Consider the following 20,438-nt stretch of genomic DNA (forward strand, 5'->3'; position numbering starts at 1 on the left):
ATACAAATAAGCTTACCACAAATCACCCCAACTCCCAAAAGGGCTCTGGCCAGTGAACAGCCCTTCAAATCCCATCAAGAGGTTTTCCTGTGGTTACAAGTTCATAACCACTTGACTCACCCCCATGAATCTGTGAGTCACGTCTTTGATCTGTCCCCATGTAACAGGTGATCAGCACATAAAAGGTCCCTACCTCAGAAGGTAGCTTCAAAAGGCTGAGTCTGGAGGTGGGAAATTTGCATTCCCTTGCCCCCTAGGAAATCCACTTAACTTTAAAGGTACACGTTGTTTCAAATAGTGCTTTGAGGCTCATAACACTTCCCAGGGTTTATATTAGTCAGAGCTCTCCCTTGGAGCTGTTACTTACAATCTCACAGTAATACATAAACATTTGCATTTTTAATACAATGAACTCCTAAACTACTTACACTTGATTCAATAATGTTTAACTTAATTCAGTAAGGTTTGTCCAGGAAATTATAGGAAATTGACATATCTGTCATAATAGTTGAAAACAAAGATAGCTCGAAATAACAATTCTTCTGCTAGATTTCTGATTTGTCTGTCTCATTCAGAATCAGCAATTTTGTATTACCAAAAAAGTAAAAATTTGGCTTACATAGTTTAAAGCAATTGAATTCAGAACGGGGCTAAAACTTCACCTTCTTGTCTCCCATTGTACAGCAGAAGTCTCAGAACAGAACATATGCTTGCCAAATAACAGAGCTCCTAAATACATTAAAAAAAGTGTTCTTAACTTGGTTTAGCTAACCCCAAGTTAGCAAACTCAGGTTAAAATAGCAGTGAAGAAACAGCAAATTTGCTTTCAATTTAAGTTAGCAGTTTGAGTTCAACCCCTGAATCCTCTGTAGGTTGTAACTCAAGCTGCTAACCTGAGTTTAAAAACTGCATTGCTGTGTCTTCGTTGCTATTTTAATCCAGATTAGCTAACTCAGGTTACCTAGCCCAAGTTAAGAGCATACCTTTTTTTCTGCAGTGAAGACAGAGCCCTAAGATTGGAGGCCTTAATTTTTTAATTTACTTGCTTTGCTTTCATCAGATTGTCAGCCTCTGCCTTTATTTTCATGTTGATTTATTAATTATTTTAAATAAAATAATAGTCATCTACCTTTTAATTATTTTTCATCATATGAGACAAATTGGAAAAAAAAATATGCTACCCAGAAAAGGAATCTTTAGGACCACCTATTCCTGTCATGATTAATTCAAATTTTTGGGAAGGAGGAAGAAGAAGGGATTGCTGGGGAATCTTTAAGTGTTTTGATCGATGAAAACCTTAAAATAGTGCACAAGCTTTCTGAGAATTAGTCTTTTTATATATCTACTAATTCATCTAACCTATGAATGCCAGAAAACGAGGAGCATTCATCCATTCACAAGCATAAAATAGCACAATGAACCCACACTTGATATCATGTCCCATGAATTGTTATCTTTATCTTGACATTTCTTTCACGTCACAGAAGATGTTTTCAGGAATGGAAAAGAAACAAAATTACTAGGTTCTTTTGAACAAAGAGTCTGCTGTCAAGTTTATAATTTTACAAAAGTATCAGCAGTTGCCTTAAGTGACTTTTAATAGATAACGATACACATCAAGTTGTAATCTTGTCAGATCGCAAAACCCAGCAGGGTCCAGATTACTTAATACCTGACTGGGAAACTGAAGAAAATCAAGGGAGCTGCAAGAAACTCTGAGAACAACAGGTTATATATACATAACATAGTTAATTAAAATTAACCGACTATACTAAGCTTTCTCACAAATTCCTTTGATTGCAACTGCTTAAGCAAAAAATAAACCCAAGATTACTTTTTAATTTAAAAGAAAACAAAGTTGATAACACAATCAAAATTACTGTTGATGTGTGAGGAACTTTGTATTCATCCCTCTGGCATTTGGTAAGTGAAAATGCTAAGACACTAATTCTAAGATTGTGGTGGCTATTAAGGGTCAGATTCTGATACTCTTTCATTGTGTAGGAAATAACTCCAAGTATGATGGTTAGTGATAGCAGAAAATAAGTATATTATGGTAGTTCCCAAACTCCCCAATTGCAGTCGGGGTCCCATTCTGCAGGACTCTGTACAAACACAGAAAAGAGTCAGTTCCTGCCCATTGGGGTTTACAAATGACAAAGGGTAGGGGACAGAGACACAACATAGAAGCAAATGAATATGGTGGTGAATTAGCTGAAAAGAAGAGAGATACAAGTAATAGATGCTTATCTTTGCTAGATCTTTCAGCGTTACTAGTAGGATGAAATGGATAATTTCTGTTTGAGTGCAACTGTACATTATTCTTTATCTCACGTTCTTTGTATGTGTTTTGGAGTATTTAATCTGTGTATTTTTAACCATAAATATGGTAGTAACTAGCTTTGCTGTTACCTAGTTTTTGTAACACTCCCACTTTACTTTGGTTGGATCTGAAATTTTCCACACCACATGGCCTTTTCCAACTTATAAATTAAATGGTACAAATTAACATTTTCCAACATATAACTTAAATATTTAATCTGATCTCTAATATATAAATGCATATAAGCACTAATATTTCTATCACCTGTTACTATTGTAACAAATAAATCATGTTTAACTCATTCATTAATTTAATATAGCAAATATTGCTATTTGACCTTGTGGTTATGTTTCCCTAGAAAGAGGATTTTTTATTAAGCTGACACTTGTCATTTCAGGGGCTCTTTCTTCAAAGCTTTTTAAACAGTTTTAATTCTCTCTAGAATTAACTTAATCAATTTCCTTTATGTTAATGATATTAATTATTGTAAATGGGGTAGTTATTCTTCTCTGTTGGTAGCAGCTTAAGCACTGATTCAGATTTATGTAACAATTTGGTTGTCTGCATTTCCACTGATAAAGCATTTCTATGAAGAGTAGCACCTTGGTCCTTCAAATTCCCTTTCTTTTGTATTTTTCAGTTTCCTAATAAAGCTCACTTATTTAAACTCTCTTTTTAATCTACTGAACAATCATTTAATATGATTAACTTTCAATTATTTTATCCCTCTTTTCAAAAACTCACTTACACTATGTGATTAGCTAGTTTTAGCTTGACCAAGCTTAAAGTCCTATTTGTCATTCTTGGGCAACAACTAAATTGCATTTCTGAATTTAGGTTTAATTCCTATAATTCAATAGCTAATTAAATAAACTTTTGAACACCCTATAGGTGCACTTAATATTTCTTAAGTACTATGATATTTAATATTTTAGGTAGTTAAGATAATACGATTTATATTTATGGAATTTAGTTCTTTTATAATAGCACCTTTGAAATACATTATTTAATTCCAGGTTAATATTTTTGGTATCCACTACTTATGTCTTTATCCTCTGAGTCACTATTGAGCTACTGCCATAGCATGGTATTAGGGGCACTGTTATTATTGTTATTTATTATATATGTTACAGTACTGCCCAGAGGCCCTAAGCTTGATTCTGCAGGTGAAGTGTCACAGTCCCTGCCTCAAAGATCTTACAGACTAACTTGCCAAGACAGACAAAGGATGGGAGAAATTAAGCATTATCATCACCATTTTACAGAAGGGAAATAGAGACACAGAAAGATTAAAGAAAGATTGTGCCAGCAATTGAGCTTAGATCTCCCAAGTCCCTAACAGTGCCTTAGCCACAAGACCATACTTCTCCAGTGTGCCGTTGAGCTCTCTTTCAAAGGAGATGTAAATCGGACATCCTGGCCTTTTGTGGTCATTAAAGATCCCAAAATTGTTTTTCACATAGAATCATAGAATCATAGATTATAGGACTGGAAGGGACCTCGAGAGGTCATCGAGTCCAGTCCCCTGCCCGCATGGCAGGACCAAATACTGTCTAGACCATCCCTGATAGACATTTATCTAACCTACTCTTAAATATCTCCAGAGACGGAGATTCCACAACCTCCCTAGGCAATTTGTTCCAGTGTTTAACCACCCTGACAGTTAGGAACTTTTTCCTAATGTCCAACCTAGACCTCCCTTGCTGCAGTTTAAACCCATTGTTTCTGGTTCTATCCTTAGAGGCTAAGGTGAACAAGTTCTCTCCCTCCTCCTCATGACACCCTTTTAGATACCTGAAAACTGCTATCATGTCCCCTCTCAGTCTTCTCTTCTCCAAACTAAACAAACCCAGTTCTTTCAGCCTTCCTTCATAGGTCATGTTCTCAAGACCTTTAATCATTCTTGTTGCTCTTCTTTGGACCCTTTCCAATTTCTCCACATCTTTTTTAAAATGCGGCGCCCAGAACTGGACACAATACTCCAGCTGAGGCCTAACCAGAGCAGAGTAGAGCGGAAGAATGACTTCTCGTGTCTTGCTCACAACACACCTGTTAACGCATCCCAGAATCATGTTTGCTTTTTTTGCAACAGCATCACACTGTTGACTCATATTTAGCTTGTGGTCCACTATAACCCCTAGATCCCTTTCTGCCGTACTCCTTCCTAGACAGTCTTTTCCCATTCTGTATGTGTGAAATTGATTTTTCCTTCCTAAGTGGAGCACTTTGCATTTGTCTTTGTTAAACTTCATCCTGTTTAACTCAGACCATTTCTCCAATTTGTCCAGATCATTTTGAATTATGACCCTGTCCTCCAAAGTAGTTGCAATCCCTCCCAGTTTGGTATCATCCGCAAACTTAATAAGCGTACTTTCTATGCCAATATCTAAGTCGTTGATGAAGATATTGAACAGAGCCGGTCCCAAAACAGACCCCTGCGGAACCCCACTCGTTACGCCTTTCCAGCAGGATTGGGAACCATTAATAACAACTCTCTGAGTACGGTTATCCAGCCAGTTATGCACCCACCTTATAGTAGCCCCATCTAATTTGTATTTGCCTAGTTTATCGATAAGAATATCATGCGAGACCGTATCAAATGCCTTACTAAAGTCTAGGTATACCACATCCACCGCTTCACCCTTATCCACAAGGCTCGTTATTCTATCAAAGAAAGCTATCAGATTGGTTTGACATGATTTGTTCTTCACAAATCCATGCTGGCTGTTCCCTATCACCTTACCACCTTCCAAGTGTTTGCAGATGATTTCCTTAATTACTTGCTCCATTATCTTCCCTGGCACAGAAGTTAAACTAACTGGTCTGTAGTTACCTGGGTTGTTTTTATTTCCCTTTTTATAGATGGGCACTATATTTGCCCTTTTCAAGTCTTCTGGAATCTCTCCCGTCTCCCATGACTTTCCAAAGATAATAGCTAGAGGCTCAGATACCTCCTCTATTAGCTCCTTGAGTATTCTAGGATGCATTTCATCAGGCCCGGGTGACTTGCAGGCATCTAACTTTTCTAAGTGATTTTTAACTTGTTCTTTTTTTATTTTATCCGCTAAACCTACCCCCTTCCCATTAGCATTCACTATGTTAGGCATTGCTTCAGACTTCTCGGTGAAGACCGAAACAAAGAAGTCATTAAGCATCTCTGCCATTTCCAAGTTTCCTGTTACTGTTTCTCCCTCTTCACTAAGCAGTGGGCCTACCCTGTCTTTGGTCTTCCTCTTGCTTCTAATGTATTGATAAAAAGTCATGTATACAGTAGGATGATGTAACTAAGTGTCTTGGTAAACTCCAGTTTGGATGATTACATTCTGCCCCACTAAAATTCTATAGATTCTATTGAATAAGTTATTTTTCACTTGCTGTCCTAAACTGTTGCCCAGTGTTGCTGGCAATATTAAACAGTTACTGAGTTTCACCTCACAGGCAACTACATTAAAGCAACTGGGTGAAATGATTTGCATATGCAAGGCCTATACGCAATTCCTATATACCTATATGCAAAGGACTTCAATGTGTAGGATAGCTTCTGTTATTTATTATTTATTGTTTTTATTTGTTTATTTATGTATTTATTGGCCCATTAGTGGAGTAAAGTACTTTGAAAACATTCTGGATAAAAAGTGATTTATTTGTCTTTACTATTCTGTTCTATTTAGGTTCCTTATACCACATGTAATTCATGATCACTGAATATTTCAAAACTCTCAATACACCCTTTAACTTTCCAGAGGTTTGCTAAAGTCTGCTATGTCTATATCAGCTTATAACTTTGTTATACACACCAGTAATCTTGTTAAAAAAATTCACTGCTAACATATACATTTTGACTAAATGGAATGGTCAAACCCAATGAGTACTGACATATTTGCAAATTCTGTTAAAGAGAATAGTCAAAAACGAAAAAATGACCTCCCCACCTGCCCCGTGTCTGTTCATAAGTTACCAGCAAATGCCCCAGGCTGGCACGACTCTGTTTTTTCAATCTAGGAAAGAGATAACCCTTATCACGAATCAGGGCATTCAAGAGTATCTTGCAGCCCTGATAAACTTCAAGGCTGCAGGCCAGGTTAATGGAACATAAGAGATGGTGGAGGAAGATCTTCTGAAGCCTGTAGCATCTGATTTCTGTTTTATTCAAAAATCTGATTGTTTGATTGTGTGTTTTAATCTCAAAGTATTTTCCTCCTGTGTGCTGCTGAGCATAGCTAGGTAGGGTACATCCTTCAGGTAGCAGTCAATTGTAACAACAGAGTCTGTGTTTGCTGTTTTTCATCTCTGTGGAATGTGCTTTGTTTAAAATGCTAGGGATGATTTTGATCCTCTGTGCTGAATAATGGTAGCAGTTCAATTTCAGCAGAACACTTCATCTATACAGATACTGTTTATAGCATGTCCTTCCAGACTTACCAAAGAATAATTATTTACCTTCCTCAATCCATCTGAAGTAATTTGTGTTGACATCAGAAACACCTATTGGCAGAAATCAACCCGAACCACTGCAGCATTCCATGTTATTCACTAGCTACAAATTTGTTCCTAAGGTACTGGAATGCCTCCTGGTGCAGTTTCTTTTCCTCTCTGGAAGAACAATGCTAACATAGTTCAAATTTGACTCCAGAAACTTAATAACAGGAGCTGACCTGACCAGAGATGTCAGGATTGCAAAGTCTCAAGAGTTTAGTTACTAACATAATGAATCATTACTCTGGTGAGCCAACCTTCTTGCTTGCTGTTTGCAGCCACATTAAATATAAATAACTGAACTAAATACAAACCATTGAATAATGGTCTAATTAAATTCTGCAATGAGATAGTCTCTTGGCTTTTAATGGTTTTAATTCCCTGTGAAACACAATATTGCGCAAGCTCTTTCCATCTTGCTCATACTGGTAGCCTGATAATTGTTCACATATCGAAAGGCTAAAAGCAGTTGGTGTTGTGCAGTAGTTAGCTAAATACCTCATCCTGTGAATGCACACATCTGAGTAAACTAATTCACAAGTAAAGTTACTCAAGTACCTAAATCGGGGTGGGCAAACTACAGTCCGTGGGTCAGATCTGGCCTACCAGCCGTTTTAATCTGGCCCTTGAGCTACCGCTGGGAAGCGGGATCTGGGACTTGCCCCACTCCAGCACTCCAGCTGGGAAGCAGGGTCGGGGGCCACTCCGCACAGCTCCCAGAATCAGCGGGATGGCCCCTCTCTGGCTTCTAGGTGTAGAGGCACCCAGGGGGCTCCACTCTGCATACTGCCTCCTGCCCCAAGCACCGCCCCTGCAGCTCCCATTGACCGGGAACCGCGGCCAATGGGAGCTGCAGGGGCTGTGCCTGCAGACAGGGCAGCGCACAGCAGAGCTGCCTGGCCGCACCTCTGCATAGGAGACGGAGAGGGGACATGCCGCTGCTTCTGGGAGCCACTTGACATAAGGGCCACCCGAAGACTGCACCTGTGAGCATCCCCCTGCACCCCAACCCCCTGCCCTAGCTCTGATCCCCCTCCCGCCCTCTGAAGCCCCTCATCCCCACCCCAGAGCCTGCACCCCCAGCCGGAGCCTCACCCCCCCATCTGAGCCCCAACCCCCTGCCCCAGCCCTGATCCCCCTCCCACCCTCCGAACCCCTCAGTCCCAGCCCGGAGCCCCCTCTTGCACCCTGAATTCCTCATTTCTGACCCCACCCTGGAGCCTGCACCCCCAGCCAGAGTCCTCACCCTCTCCCACATCCCAACCGCAATTTTGTGAGCGTTCATGGCCTGCCATACAATTTCTATATCCAGATGTGGCCCTTGGGCCAAAAAGTTTTCCCACCCTTGGCCTAAGTGTTTGCAAGATCAGACTCGAAAAGAACAAAATATTTGTTTAAACACAATTATGCACTCCTTAATCTCATTTGCACAACCCCGTGCACAGAAACAGTACCTTGCAATCCAGCCTAAGAAAAGGGCAGAACGTTGCTGCACTACCCAAGAGCAAGGTAAGTACTGAATTGTGACTCTGAGTCCCTGCTTCCCCCTGGCTCTGTGAGAGAAGATGTCCTTCCCAGCTAGTGCGGGAGAGAGGGATGGAGCTAAGGCTCTGCCCACTCCCTGCCCCTGTCTCCTCACGTCCCACCCACCTACATGGGAGTGGGAGTAGCAACCTGACACCATCTTCTCCGCTCACCTCTCGTGCAGGATCTCATGATGTGAGCAGCCCATGCAGGGGGATAACTGGATTTTTTGCAACCCCTTGCTCCCTTGTGCGGGAGCACAGCTGGACTCACAATTGCACTCCATCTTGTTAGTGCCTTGATAACCAAATGTTTGGTATTACTGTTAAGATTTGAGATCTCTACCATTTTTTGACATCTTTACAGTTCTTCCTTCCTGAAACAGGTTTACTCAGCAAAACAGAGATAGCGGTAGGTTTTGTTGGGCCTTGTGTGAGGTAATATGTGCAAACTTTTAGATTGCCTTGGTAAACTGTGTCGCTAGAGCTGCATGACACCTTTAGGTCAAACATCAAAAGTCCTCCTAAGTATCCTTTTTCAAGGCCAAGCTTCTTCTGTAAATGTGTTTCACACTATTTATTTATTTGTTTGTTTGTTTATTTTGCCATTCCATGGGTGTTGGCAAATATACAGGGAAAAATTTCGCATTGTATTTATAATTTTGAGATGGTTGGTCACTAGGTGAAAGTCACATGATATTTCATCTGTTTCTCTGATTGCCTAATGTGCGGCGATGGGTCAAAGTAGCTATTTTCACTAAGTTTCGCATGAGGTGGTTTGGCATTTAAAGTGCTTTCTGCTTCTCTCTGTGAACCTTGTTTACAAGTAAGGGAAAAGGTTCTCCCATCTTTCAATTCACTGTGGCTTTTGGATTCCAGCAGGTAGTTGTTTTGCATATTGTATATTATAAATCCTTCAGTTAGTGGGAAGTGTAATATTTGCTATATCTCCTCACATTATATCTGATTATAGCTTTACAAGGGAAATCAGAGGTCAATATTGTGTGCCTGAATTTCTGACAGAGGCCAAAATTTCTCTTTTACCTCCTGAAATTTTCTGTTACTATTGCCTGTTAAATGGTTTACCTCTTAAAGTCTATGTAATTTCTAAGAGTCTCTGCACCGCTGAAGCATGGTGTTTTCACCTACGCAAGAAGTGCACCAACAGCCTACTAAAGCATACCGTGTTATGCATTATTGATAGTGGAGTATGGCTGATCAATTTCAAATATCTTTGTTTAAAAAAAATAGTTCATAGTAGCAGAGATAAGAGAAATCAGAAGGTAAAATTTAGACACTTTCCCTCTACTCTTTTCAGCATATTCATTGCTTATCGATTTATTTGTCTAACTTTTCTATTTATTTAAGTTTTTATTTGAACCCTCCTCCTCTCCCCCAGAAACCTGTCTGTCTTAACAGCCACTTCCAGCTCATTTTCTATCAACTAAGGCTCTGATCCTGCAAGGTGCAGAGGCCTGTAAAAATCAGTGGGGCTCCATGCTGTCTAAAGGGTGTGCCCACATGAATCAGATTACAGGAATGGGTGTAAGGCACATGTGACAGGCTCTGTCAGGTCGTGTCTGCCCCTTGCTGGATGCATCAGCACCCTGACCCCCTTGCTCAAGAAAAATCCACTCAGACTGGGTTATCAATAAGACAGTCCTCTGGAGGTCTAGAGTGGCCTGGAGGAAATACTGGCCAGTCAAGACCTAGCAGGCCAGTTAAAAAGGCTTGCCTGCTTCTTCTCAGTGGCACAGCAGAGTGAGACTGGGATAGTGCTAGACGAGAACCCCAGGGCCAGGTTTACAACACGGGCCACCTTGCTCCAAGCAGGCAGCCAAAACATATGGGCTAAGGCAGGAAACACCTACAGTACCATGCCTGGTCCCATAGGGGGCTGTTACAGAGCAGCCCCACCCGCCACACTACAATCTTGCAAATGATTTATGCACATGCTTAACTTTAAGCACTTTTCATTGCAATCTGTGGAACTACTCACATGCTTAAAGTTAAGCAGGTCTGTAAGTCTTTGAAGAGTCAAGGCCTAAGTTTTAGAAGTGAGTTAGAAGTGGCTGGATGTCTACATGCTGCTTGTTTTCTTTCCTCAGCAGTCCCTTTTATTTAAAGTGTTCATAATATAACTTTCTTCACCTGCATTTAATTCTCCCTAAAGAAGAAGCATCTATTAAATTTCTTGTGGTTTGTAGCCAAGTAAATTTCTTCAGAATTACAGTATTTTCACAAGCAATCCCCATACTGCATTTGTTTAGCTCAGTAGCAGTACTGTGTAGAAAATACCTTCTAGCCACTTCCACTTCTGATTACAATAGTGTATTGGGAAAATGTCCACTACCACAGGTGTCCCCAAAGTTCTCCCCACACCCACCCTCCCAAAAAATAGGATATATTAAAATCACTACTTTTAGAATCCAAGTGCCTTTTGGGGAGGAGGGGGGTGATTTGTGTTTTTGACATTTCCCTCTGGTTGCAAGTTGATAAATATCAAAGAATGAAAACCCTTTTGATTTGTAGAGAGAAAAAAAGGCAACACTCCAATCTCCAGAGCCATATTGGATAGTTTATTTTATTTAGCAAAGAGAGTGATGAAAATTGCACTAAAGGTATCAACACTTTGGTAGCCTGAAAGCATTTTGGCATTCTCAAATTGTATAAATTGAATTGAGAGAAACAGTTCTATTCCCAAGCTATCATCTTGCTTTAACAGGTGTGTTAGTAAATATGTGTCAAAAGCATGCCACCAGTTTGACAAAAGGCAGAAAATGGTGCATTTTTGATGTGCCAGTGGCTGCCATTTGGATACAGATTATGAACACACGTCCTAATGATAATAATATGTAAAAACACAAGCAAAATATGACCTTACTTACATCTCTGAGTAGAGTGTTTTTCATGCAGTTTGTAGCTTCTCTGGGATTAAACAATATACTTTAAATCGAATCAGCAAATGTTTTCAGAAAATAACACATTATGTGGGCTTTAAAACTCAGCAATCATGAAAACTCCTTTTGGCTGATTCCCAAAATGTGCAGGCTGTTACAATATCCTAATGACAGGGTTTCTAAATATATATATTTGTGCTACCAGAGTAGAATATTCTTATAGTCTTTTTAAACATTTGCAAATGACAAAATTGTTCTTATTGTAATTAATGGTGCTGACGTGTATGGGGATATTGGGGAAACATGCCTAAAGGCTCTGACAATAATTCTATTACTAATATATTCCCTTGGTTTGCCTTTTGAACTCTGTCATTCCTTGCCTTGCAGCTGTGTTTAATGAGTGGTGAGATTATTCAAATGAGCCCACAGGAAAACATTATTTTTTGAGGTCCTAGATCTTGAGCAAGCATTTCCTGCCACAGTCAGTAAGTAAGACCTTAGGATCAGATTCGGTTTTATACTTAAGGGTTTGTAGGTACTTTTGTACCCTATAAATATGATTGTGCTCAGCCATGATATAGCTGATCTCAGCTTAGAGCAGCTGCCAACGAGCGGCAATAAAACAAAGGGGAAAACAGATCAGCCTGTCACTGATGAGTGAAAAGCCAAGCATTAGTGAGCTTATGTTATAGCATTCAAGCTTTTACATGTAGGTGGTGGTGTAGCTTATAGGATATCCAAATACAAGCACAGTTATGTATGGGAGCTTGTAGCCATAAGTTAACTCCTGTTCTTAACTGGTGAGTTTAGTCCCAGGGAGAGAAAAGAAAGACAAAAATAAATTTAATTCTGTACAAAAATATACCATATGAGATACATTTCCAGCAAGGAAAAAATTAATAAGATCTAATTTAAAACTGATCAACAGTCAATTTATTATGGTAGGATTAAGGATTTTTCCTAAGGACTTTACAAAGAGATAAGCATCTCATGAATAAATAAAGTCAGAGAGAACAGACTAAGGTGTTTATTGATTCGCAAGCCATTTGTTTGAGAGTTTTCCCCGAAGGGGGGAAGTACCCTATTATTATTGATGATATAGGAGTTATAGTTATAGTCGCAGACAACAAACTACATTTAAATGATGTCTCAAGGTTGGAACACAAACCAAGCAAAGCCAGGAAATTCAAAGTTAAGTCTGACACTATGTCACACTGCTCAGTGTCAGTACAAATGATAGCTGTGTCTTTGCATATCCGAGCTTCTGGTGGTTTATATCTCAATTTTAATGGCATATAAGTGGTATTATTTCTTTTTGAATTAATTTTTGTTTTACTTTATCATTTAAAAAATACCATGGGCGCATGTGGTGAATAATACAACAGACCACAATCAATCTTTTATGGGTGATCCTGTCTGCAGTATAAACACCGCTTTACCACTTGCCTGAATGTGCATTTGCTGAATTAATGGTTATTATATATTAATTATGGATTTGCATAGCAAAGCAATATCTAAGGTGTTTTTGCAGGCGGATCAGAAGATGAGATCCCTGATCCAAAGAGCTTACAACCTAGGCAGACAACATGGCGACAAAGGAAGGCAGGAGGTGAAGCAACAATAGCAGTGTGACTGAGTGGTGAAGGATAGTGCACCTCTTAGTCGTTCCATGATTTTGTTAGGATATTTTCTAAGGTGTCAAGATTTTTAGTCATTTAGTTTATTAACATTTGTCAGGGGAGACTGCTATGGAAAAAAGACCTTTTCTAAGCAATGGATTTTAAAGAGGGGACTGAGAGAGAAGAATCATTTTTAAACCATTTTATGCTCTTCAATGAACAATGGCAATTGTGGAGCTTCTGCAGAGTGCCAATCTAAATATATGCTGATTTACACTGGCCCTGTGTAGGTATATTCAGGAGCAAATGCTCCTTGCAGATCCACACTATGGATATCAGAAGTACAAAAATATTTTGCAGTAAAACATTGATCAGAAACTATGGCTCAGCTCCACATCCCAATCTGTATCGTGTTAGTGGATCTCCTGGAGGAAGCATGGTTAATGCTAAAAATGAGCATTTTGAGCAAATAAATATGTTTTTCCACATTCTGTTCTTTGGGAGACATGAATACAGAGGCAAATCAGTGAACTTCAATTATCATTGGCAGGAATATTTTTTGCTCCCGAGCCTCCTTATTTGTGTAGCTAATCAAGAGCTTTCAGGCTACATGAGCTTTTTTACCCTTTTATTTTTCAACTTCAGTAAGTCGGATCCAAATGCAAAACCTAGGACTCGATGCCATGTAGATGTGTTGCATTAAGATTCATAACTGTATTAAGAGGAATTGCTGAGGTGCTTCTGTGTTCGAATCCAGCAGGCACGCAATGAAGTAAAGGATGGACAGCCTATCTCCTTAGAAAAGGAGATTCAGACAAACAGGGCACTTTAGAGGGCTAACAATGAGTTTCAGTTTCACAGAAGGAGGCTTTAATAAAACAGCCAGATCTCCCAGCTGGAGAATTAAATCAGCAATGCAGATTCCTGTTTTGCAAATCTGAGTGTTGATTTTAGTGTGAATATGCAGGATTTACTGAGGAGGCCATATTTGAACATTAGGCTCAGTGTTTAATTTTTGCTTGCCCGTATCCCAGCAGGCACTTGCCTGCAAAATGAATCCAATGTTCGCATCCCGTGCTTTTTGTGGCACAGCAAATGTGGAAATAAATTTGCAGTTAGCCATTTTTCTTAGTTTTTTCATATTTTTCTGATGCAATGATGATCATTTTTATTGTTTGTTGCGGGTGTGGAATGATCTCTATAAAAGCTGTGGTTTTAGTAGGGGTGGCTCTATGTTTTTTGCCGCCCCAAGCACGGCAGGCAGGTGGCTTTTGGTGGCGCGCCTGCGGGCGGTCCGCTGGTAACATGGATTCGGCGGCATGCCTGCGGGAGGTCCTCCGGTGCCGCATCATCGGTGTCCCCGCTGCCGAATTGCTGCCGAAGCTGCGGGACCGGCGGACCTCCCGCAGGCATGCCGCCAAAGGCAGCCTGACTGCTGCCCTCACGGCGACTGGCAGGCCGCCCCCTGCGGCTTGCCGCCCCAGGCATGCACTTGCTGCGCTGGTGCCTGGAGCCACCCCTGGGTTTTAGTATGGTCACTGTTAGTTCAGATTCACCTGGGTACAAAACAGCCAGAAAATCTCACATAAGAACAGAAACAGACAGTGCAGGTCAGATCTTTGTGATCCACGTATCATCTGGGGGGAAGGAAAATAATTGTTTTTAAGGCAATTTTACAAATAAATTCCTTCCTTCCTAAAGAAGCTGACCAAATGCCTCCCAAAGCTTACTTAGAAACCAAGCAAGCATACAGCCCATATTCTTAACCTCAAGTAGAAAATGATATATATGTACAAATAGAATGAATAGATATAGTAGACCATAACCTTTACGGAGATATATTACAGGGCACAGGCAGCACAAAACATATTCCAGTTATGTCATACATACATTTATAAGCATCCCCTCCCCATAAAGCCTTATGGGGTACACCGTCACAGATGGGTGGACTATACTATTTATCTTGTCATTGCTACAGAATGAGTAGTATCCTGAACCAACAGTATCTTCAGTTCAGGAAATATTTAAATCTGTACTTTTTGCTGTTTTCAATTCTGCTGTGGCCTTTTTGCATCTTCAGGATGAACGATCTTGTTGTGCAACTCTGAATGTTGTCAAAGTGTCTTTATGGTTTGAATTATCCACCAGCTCTTAAGATCCTTTGGTGAGATAGAAATTAGAAAGCAAGGTTCTTCTCTCAACATCAATGTTAGCATGAGAGAGAAAATGTTTTTTAATCCAACAGACATCATATAGATGACCATTGGTATGGTCAATACTGAACCCGATTAGTTCCATATGTGCTGTTTGACTGTTTGCAGGGTCAAATGCGGGGACAAGATTCCAAATATCGAAATGCTTAATCGTTGTCAGATGTCTGGCATTCAAAGCATGCTCACAAAAACCCAGCTGTATTGGTCTGGGCGTCTTGTTCATACAGCCAACTCGAGAATACCCAAGGCCATATTTTATGGTCAGCTGAAGCAAGGGACCTAGTCTCATGGTGACCAGTAAAAATAATATAAAGACACACTGAAGTCAAACTTGAAAGAAAGTCAGGTAGACCCCAGCAACTGGGAAGCAACAGCCCAAAACACAGCAAGGTGGCAGCAGACTTTTCATGTCACTGTTAACCACTTTGAAGCAAGGCACATTAATTAACATCTTAGATGAAAAATGTGAACAGTGCAAAGCAAGGATACAAGAGTCTGTAATGGTCCTGGACAGTCTTGTCTGTCCCACATGTAACTATGTTTGCAGTTCTCGCATTGATTTGACCTGACATATACGTGTTCTCCTCCTATAGCGTTTGTTGAATTGACTCCATCAATACTGAACCTGTATAATGTGATTTCTGGAGATAATGGTTCATGACTGTGAACTTTCTGTTTTATTGTGTTTTCCTTCTGAAGAAGCAGATGGGATTTAGCTTAATTGTTAAAATAATTTGTCATATGGAAGAAAACACAGCAGATTATTATATTAACACTAATTTTAATGTTTCATCATATTATTACAGTTGCAGTTGCCATGATACTCTGTTCAGTATATTCATTCAAGAAGTTGAATGCTATATCTTACAAACTGAGATCCGAGTACTAACATATGGTGTATAAATAGATCTTACCACCTGGAGCCCGTTAAAAATCTGTAAGGAAGAGATTGCCACAGTGTTAACTCCTCACTGCTGGAAATCAATTTGCCAATACCAGACATTTTAAAGAAACTCTTAGCAGTGGAAACTCCTGATTTGCTGCTGTGCCAAAGGGTTAATGATGGTAATTGCATTGGAATACCTGCCTCAACTTAGTCTTTCCCTTTTCTGATGGTCTTGGGAGTCAAATTGTTTTTAAATTGGTTTGTCACTTGAATGCTGTTGTAACTTTGTGGTTCGGGTAATGGAAAGGAAGATAATGTCAAAGTTATATAGCAGTTCTTTCCCCAATCAATCTCTGCCTTGTTTTAGACCTACCTAGGAAGTGTTCTGTATCACATGGGAATAGGCAGATTTAGGGTAGAACATACAGGAGAGAAAACTCTCTGCTTGTAGTGTATGCTTTATTTCTTTCTAGAGACTGATAGCTGTATGGAAGTTTGTATTTCCGAGGGATAGTCCCACAACTATAGTGAGTCACCATGCACCAGCTTAGTACCACACTCAAAATGTGCCTAAAAAATAAAATTTCTCTTAAATCTGAAGAATTTTTGCTTAACATTGTTACCTGCTTTCCTTTTCTGCCTGATGATGGGCATAATGAAATTGATTCAATGCCCACTGAAGTCAGTGGCAAGTGGGCAGGGGGTCTGGCCCAGTGGATCTACCAATAGTATTTCATGCTGTCCAGTCTGGTACAGTGGAAGATAACTATGATAGTAAGTCTTCCAGCTTTTCGTTGGTCTGTGTGGACTTCTTATTTGTTTCTTCGTTTGTGTCACACTACAAATATTAATTTATCACTGTGGAAGAGACTGAGAAAGCAATATGTATACCAGTAAGAATATTTCATTCATTGAATGAGTTTTAAGGAAGTGAGTCTAATGATAAGTGGTGATTTAGGGGGAGGTAGCAGTGCCTACATTCTGTAATGACTGGAGCACTATAAATGCTCAAGATAGATGGTTAGATTTGACAGGAACTCAGTTACTCCAACAGGGGCCAAGTAAAGGGCAAGTAATTTCCCAGACAAGAAAGTGATAAAAGGCAAGGGGGGTTAGGTGGAATTTATTGTGGGACTGGGGAAAGCTTGCTGTGGATGGAGTGGGAATATAATGAGGGTTGAGTGGTAGTAACAGTCAAATAGAAATAGTGGAAAGGGATAAAGGAGAGAAGAGACTGAAGATGTAATAAGAAAGAAAGAGAGAGAAAGATATAGAAATAGGGGTTGGATGAACAAGGAGTGGGCATGGGAGATTAGAAGTTGGGGGGAAAGTATAGTAAGGTACATAGGGAGAGTAGGAAGATGGAGAGAAAATCATTCAAATACAGACGTGGAAGAGGTGGGGTAGGAAGTAGCACAGAAAGGAGCAATGAAAGTTAGTCCTGCAAACAGGATGAGAATGGAGAAGAGGTTGTGATAGGGAATGAGAATTGGAGCTGAAACCATAACACCATCTATATAATAAGGTTTCAAGGGTGTCATTCTGTGTGGCCTAGAACATCTGTTGAGTAAATGTGAAGTGATGGAAACTGCCAAAAGCATGGTTGAGAGCTCTTTTTGTTCAGAATATCACCAGGTTGAATCATCACTGATGGTGGTGTACAGCTACCATAAAACAAGTATCTGCCCCACGCAAGAGTTTTAGATCATTATGTCTTAATGGGGGAATCTGTGCCCAGTTTGATGAAATGTGTATGTAATATTTGTTTTTCTTTTAGCTGCTGCACACCTGGTCACTTTCACTTGGATTCTATTGAAAATTGGTGTATGTTTGTGGTGCAGTCTTCTATATGCATTAAACCTTCATACCTTTATGAATGCTTATGGAATCATAGCAGATTTTAGGTAAGAAAACAATATATAAAATTACAATACATTACACATGACATAACATGAATTGTTTGGGAACTGGTAAGATAGTGGAAAAGTCTTTCCTAATTATCTGTGAGATATATGATAAATATTTTCTGTGCCTATTTTGTTAGAGATATCAAATTGTAATATTGTACTCAACCTCTCTTTTTGTTATTTCTAAATGGATTTTAATCACATCATGTCCAATAATTTCTAATGCTCCATTAAGGATTTGAAATGCAATTTATTAGGAACTCCCCAAAGTCATCTTTAAGCTGTGCAATCTGTGTTTTGTTAAAACTTTACATAAAATCAATACAAAATTATAACAGCACAAATACATAAACAGTTCTGAGTTAGCATTATATTTCAATCTGTTTTGCTATCAATAGTTTTGAAAATGTATAGTACAGAGGAGAGGTAATCGAGGTCTCAGGCACCAGTTTTGTTGCTCTGACTAATCAAATGCAACACGAGATCACCAATCTATCATTGGCCTAGAGCATCTTTGCATTTTGGGTGGGAATCCTTTGAATTTTTGGAGGACTCCTAGATGTATTTTCGAAACTAGGGCAAGTGAAATTTTTCATTGTATGAAATGTTACTAGGAAAATGCTTAGACCTTAATGCCTTTCTGTGAAAATAAATTTTGGTTTTTGTGTCATTAACTAAAGTCCAAATCATCTCCTCTGCTCCAGAGATTGAGGACAAGTGGACAGAAGCAGGTTCTGCATTAGTAGAATCAAAACACACAAATGAAAAATAAACTACAGTATATTCTGTACTTAGGAAAATTACCCTCACCTTATGTTCCACCCACACAACCAATTTATTTACTGAGACAGCCGCTATATAAAAACATTATAAATTTAAACAGAAATATTTCCTCAGCCTTGCATGGTAAGTTCAGCTCTTTTATTATGAATAGGGCTCTACCAAATTCACGGTCATGAAAAACACATCATGGACCATGAAATCTGGTCTCCCACTGTGAAATCTGGTCTTTTGTGCACTTTTACCCTATATTATACAGATTTTCACAGAGGAGACCAGTGTTACTGAAATTGGGGGTCCTGACCCAAAAGGCGGTTGCAAGGGGGGGGGGCGGATCACAAGGTTATTTAGGGGTGGAGTCGCAGTATTGCCACCCTTATTTCTGTGCTGCCTTCAGAGCTGGGCGGCCTGAAAGCAGTGGCTGTTGGCTAGGTGCCCAGCTCTGAAGGCAACACCCTGCCAGCAGCAGCACAGAATTAAGGGTGGCAGTGCCATATCATGCCACTCTTACTTCCGTACTGCGGCCTTCAGTGCTCAGAGGCCGGAGAGTGGCGGCTGCTGACTGAGGGCCCAGCTCTGCAGGCAGCAATGCATAAGTAAGGGTGGCAATACCATATCATGCCATCCTTATTTCTGCGCTGCTGCTGGCAGTGGCTCTGCCTTCAGAGCTGAGCTCCTGGCCATCAACCACCACTCTCCAGCTGCCCAGCTCCGAAGGCAGCACCACTGACAACAGCAGCGCAGAAGTAAGGATAGCAGCACTGTAACCACCTACAATAAGTTTGTGTGACACCTCTTCCCACCCTCAAACGGCCCCCCCCACAGCTCCTTTTTGGGTCAGGACCCCTACAATTACAACACTGTGAAATTTCAGATGTAAATAGCTGAAATAATTAAATTTATGATTTTTAAAATCCTATGACCGTGAAATTGACCAAAATAGACTGTGAGTTTGGTTGGGCCCTAATTAGGAATCAAATGTTTGTTCTACTTATTGAAATAAAGTAATGGATTAGTCAGAGCTGGTGTTAAAACGTTGTTTTTGAGCACAGCTTGGCTGTATCCTGTATATCAAAAGAGAGATCCCAAATGTCACATTTGTACCATTAACAAATAGTTCAGACCCCAAGCAGGAAACATACATATTAATTCTCTTTCTTTCCTTGACAAGTAATATTAAAAAAATCATCTCAAAAGTCATTTCAGGACACATTTGCATTTAACAGACACATGGACAAAATGGACAAAAGGCAGATTTTTTATCATGTTGATTTCCATTGTATTATTTAGGCATAGCAGTATTTTCTGTGTTTAGCTTGTTAAGGCACACACACTAACATATTTACAAAGGATTTAAATAGACCCGTATCTCACATGTTTCATTTGTAGATTTGGTGAGTTTTTTAAAACCCTGCTGTCTGGTTTTTGAGATCCCAAGACCAAAGGAATTTCAATTCCTAAGAGCTTTGCATACCCCTGAAAAGAGAAACAATCTTTGATTCTCTCTGCCTCAAAAAGAAGTTTTCCTCATGGTCTTTGTGGAATGATCTTTTCTCACCCATCATAATGGAAGAGAATAAGAAGACATGCAATGTTATGCCAAAAGCAAGATATACAGTATAGGTCACAGCACTGTTATCTTGGTAAAGCAAATTGAAACACCGTAATGCAACCAACCTGTTTTGCTTAACACCAATCAACATAAAGAAGAAGAAACTATGTTTTTGGATTTATGAAAACATTGACAATCCTTTGCCACCCAAACATCCTATTTTCTTTGGAGGCATAAAATCTAATTTCTTGATGAGGAA

General features: G+C 39.7%; 1 pseudogene; it reads left to right on the forward strand.

The window, feature by feature from the left end:
* The window catches only part of LOC112058678 (dynein axonemal heavy chain 3-like), a 112,038-nt pseudogene that overhangs the window by 29,769 nt on the left and 61,831 nt on the right, over positions 1 to 20,438 (forward strand).

This window comes from Chrysemys picta, chromosome 1 (assembly GCF_011386835.1).
Source record: "Chrysemys picta bellii isolate R12L10 chromosome 1, ASM1138683v2, whole genome shotgun sequence".
Lineage (NCBI taxonomy): Eukaryota > Metazoa > Chordata > Testudines > Emydidae > Chrysemys > Chrysemys picta.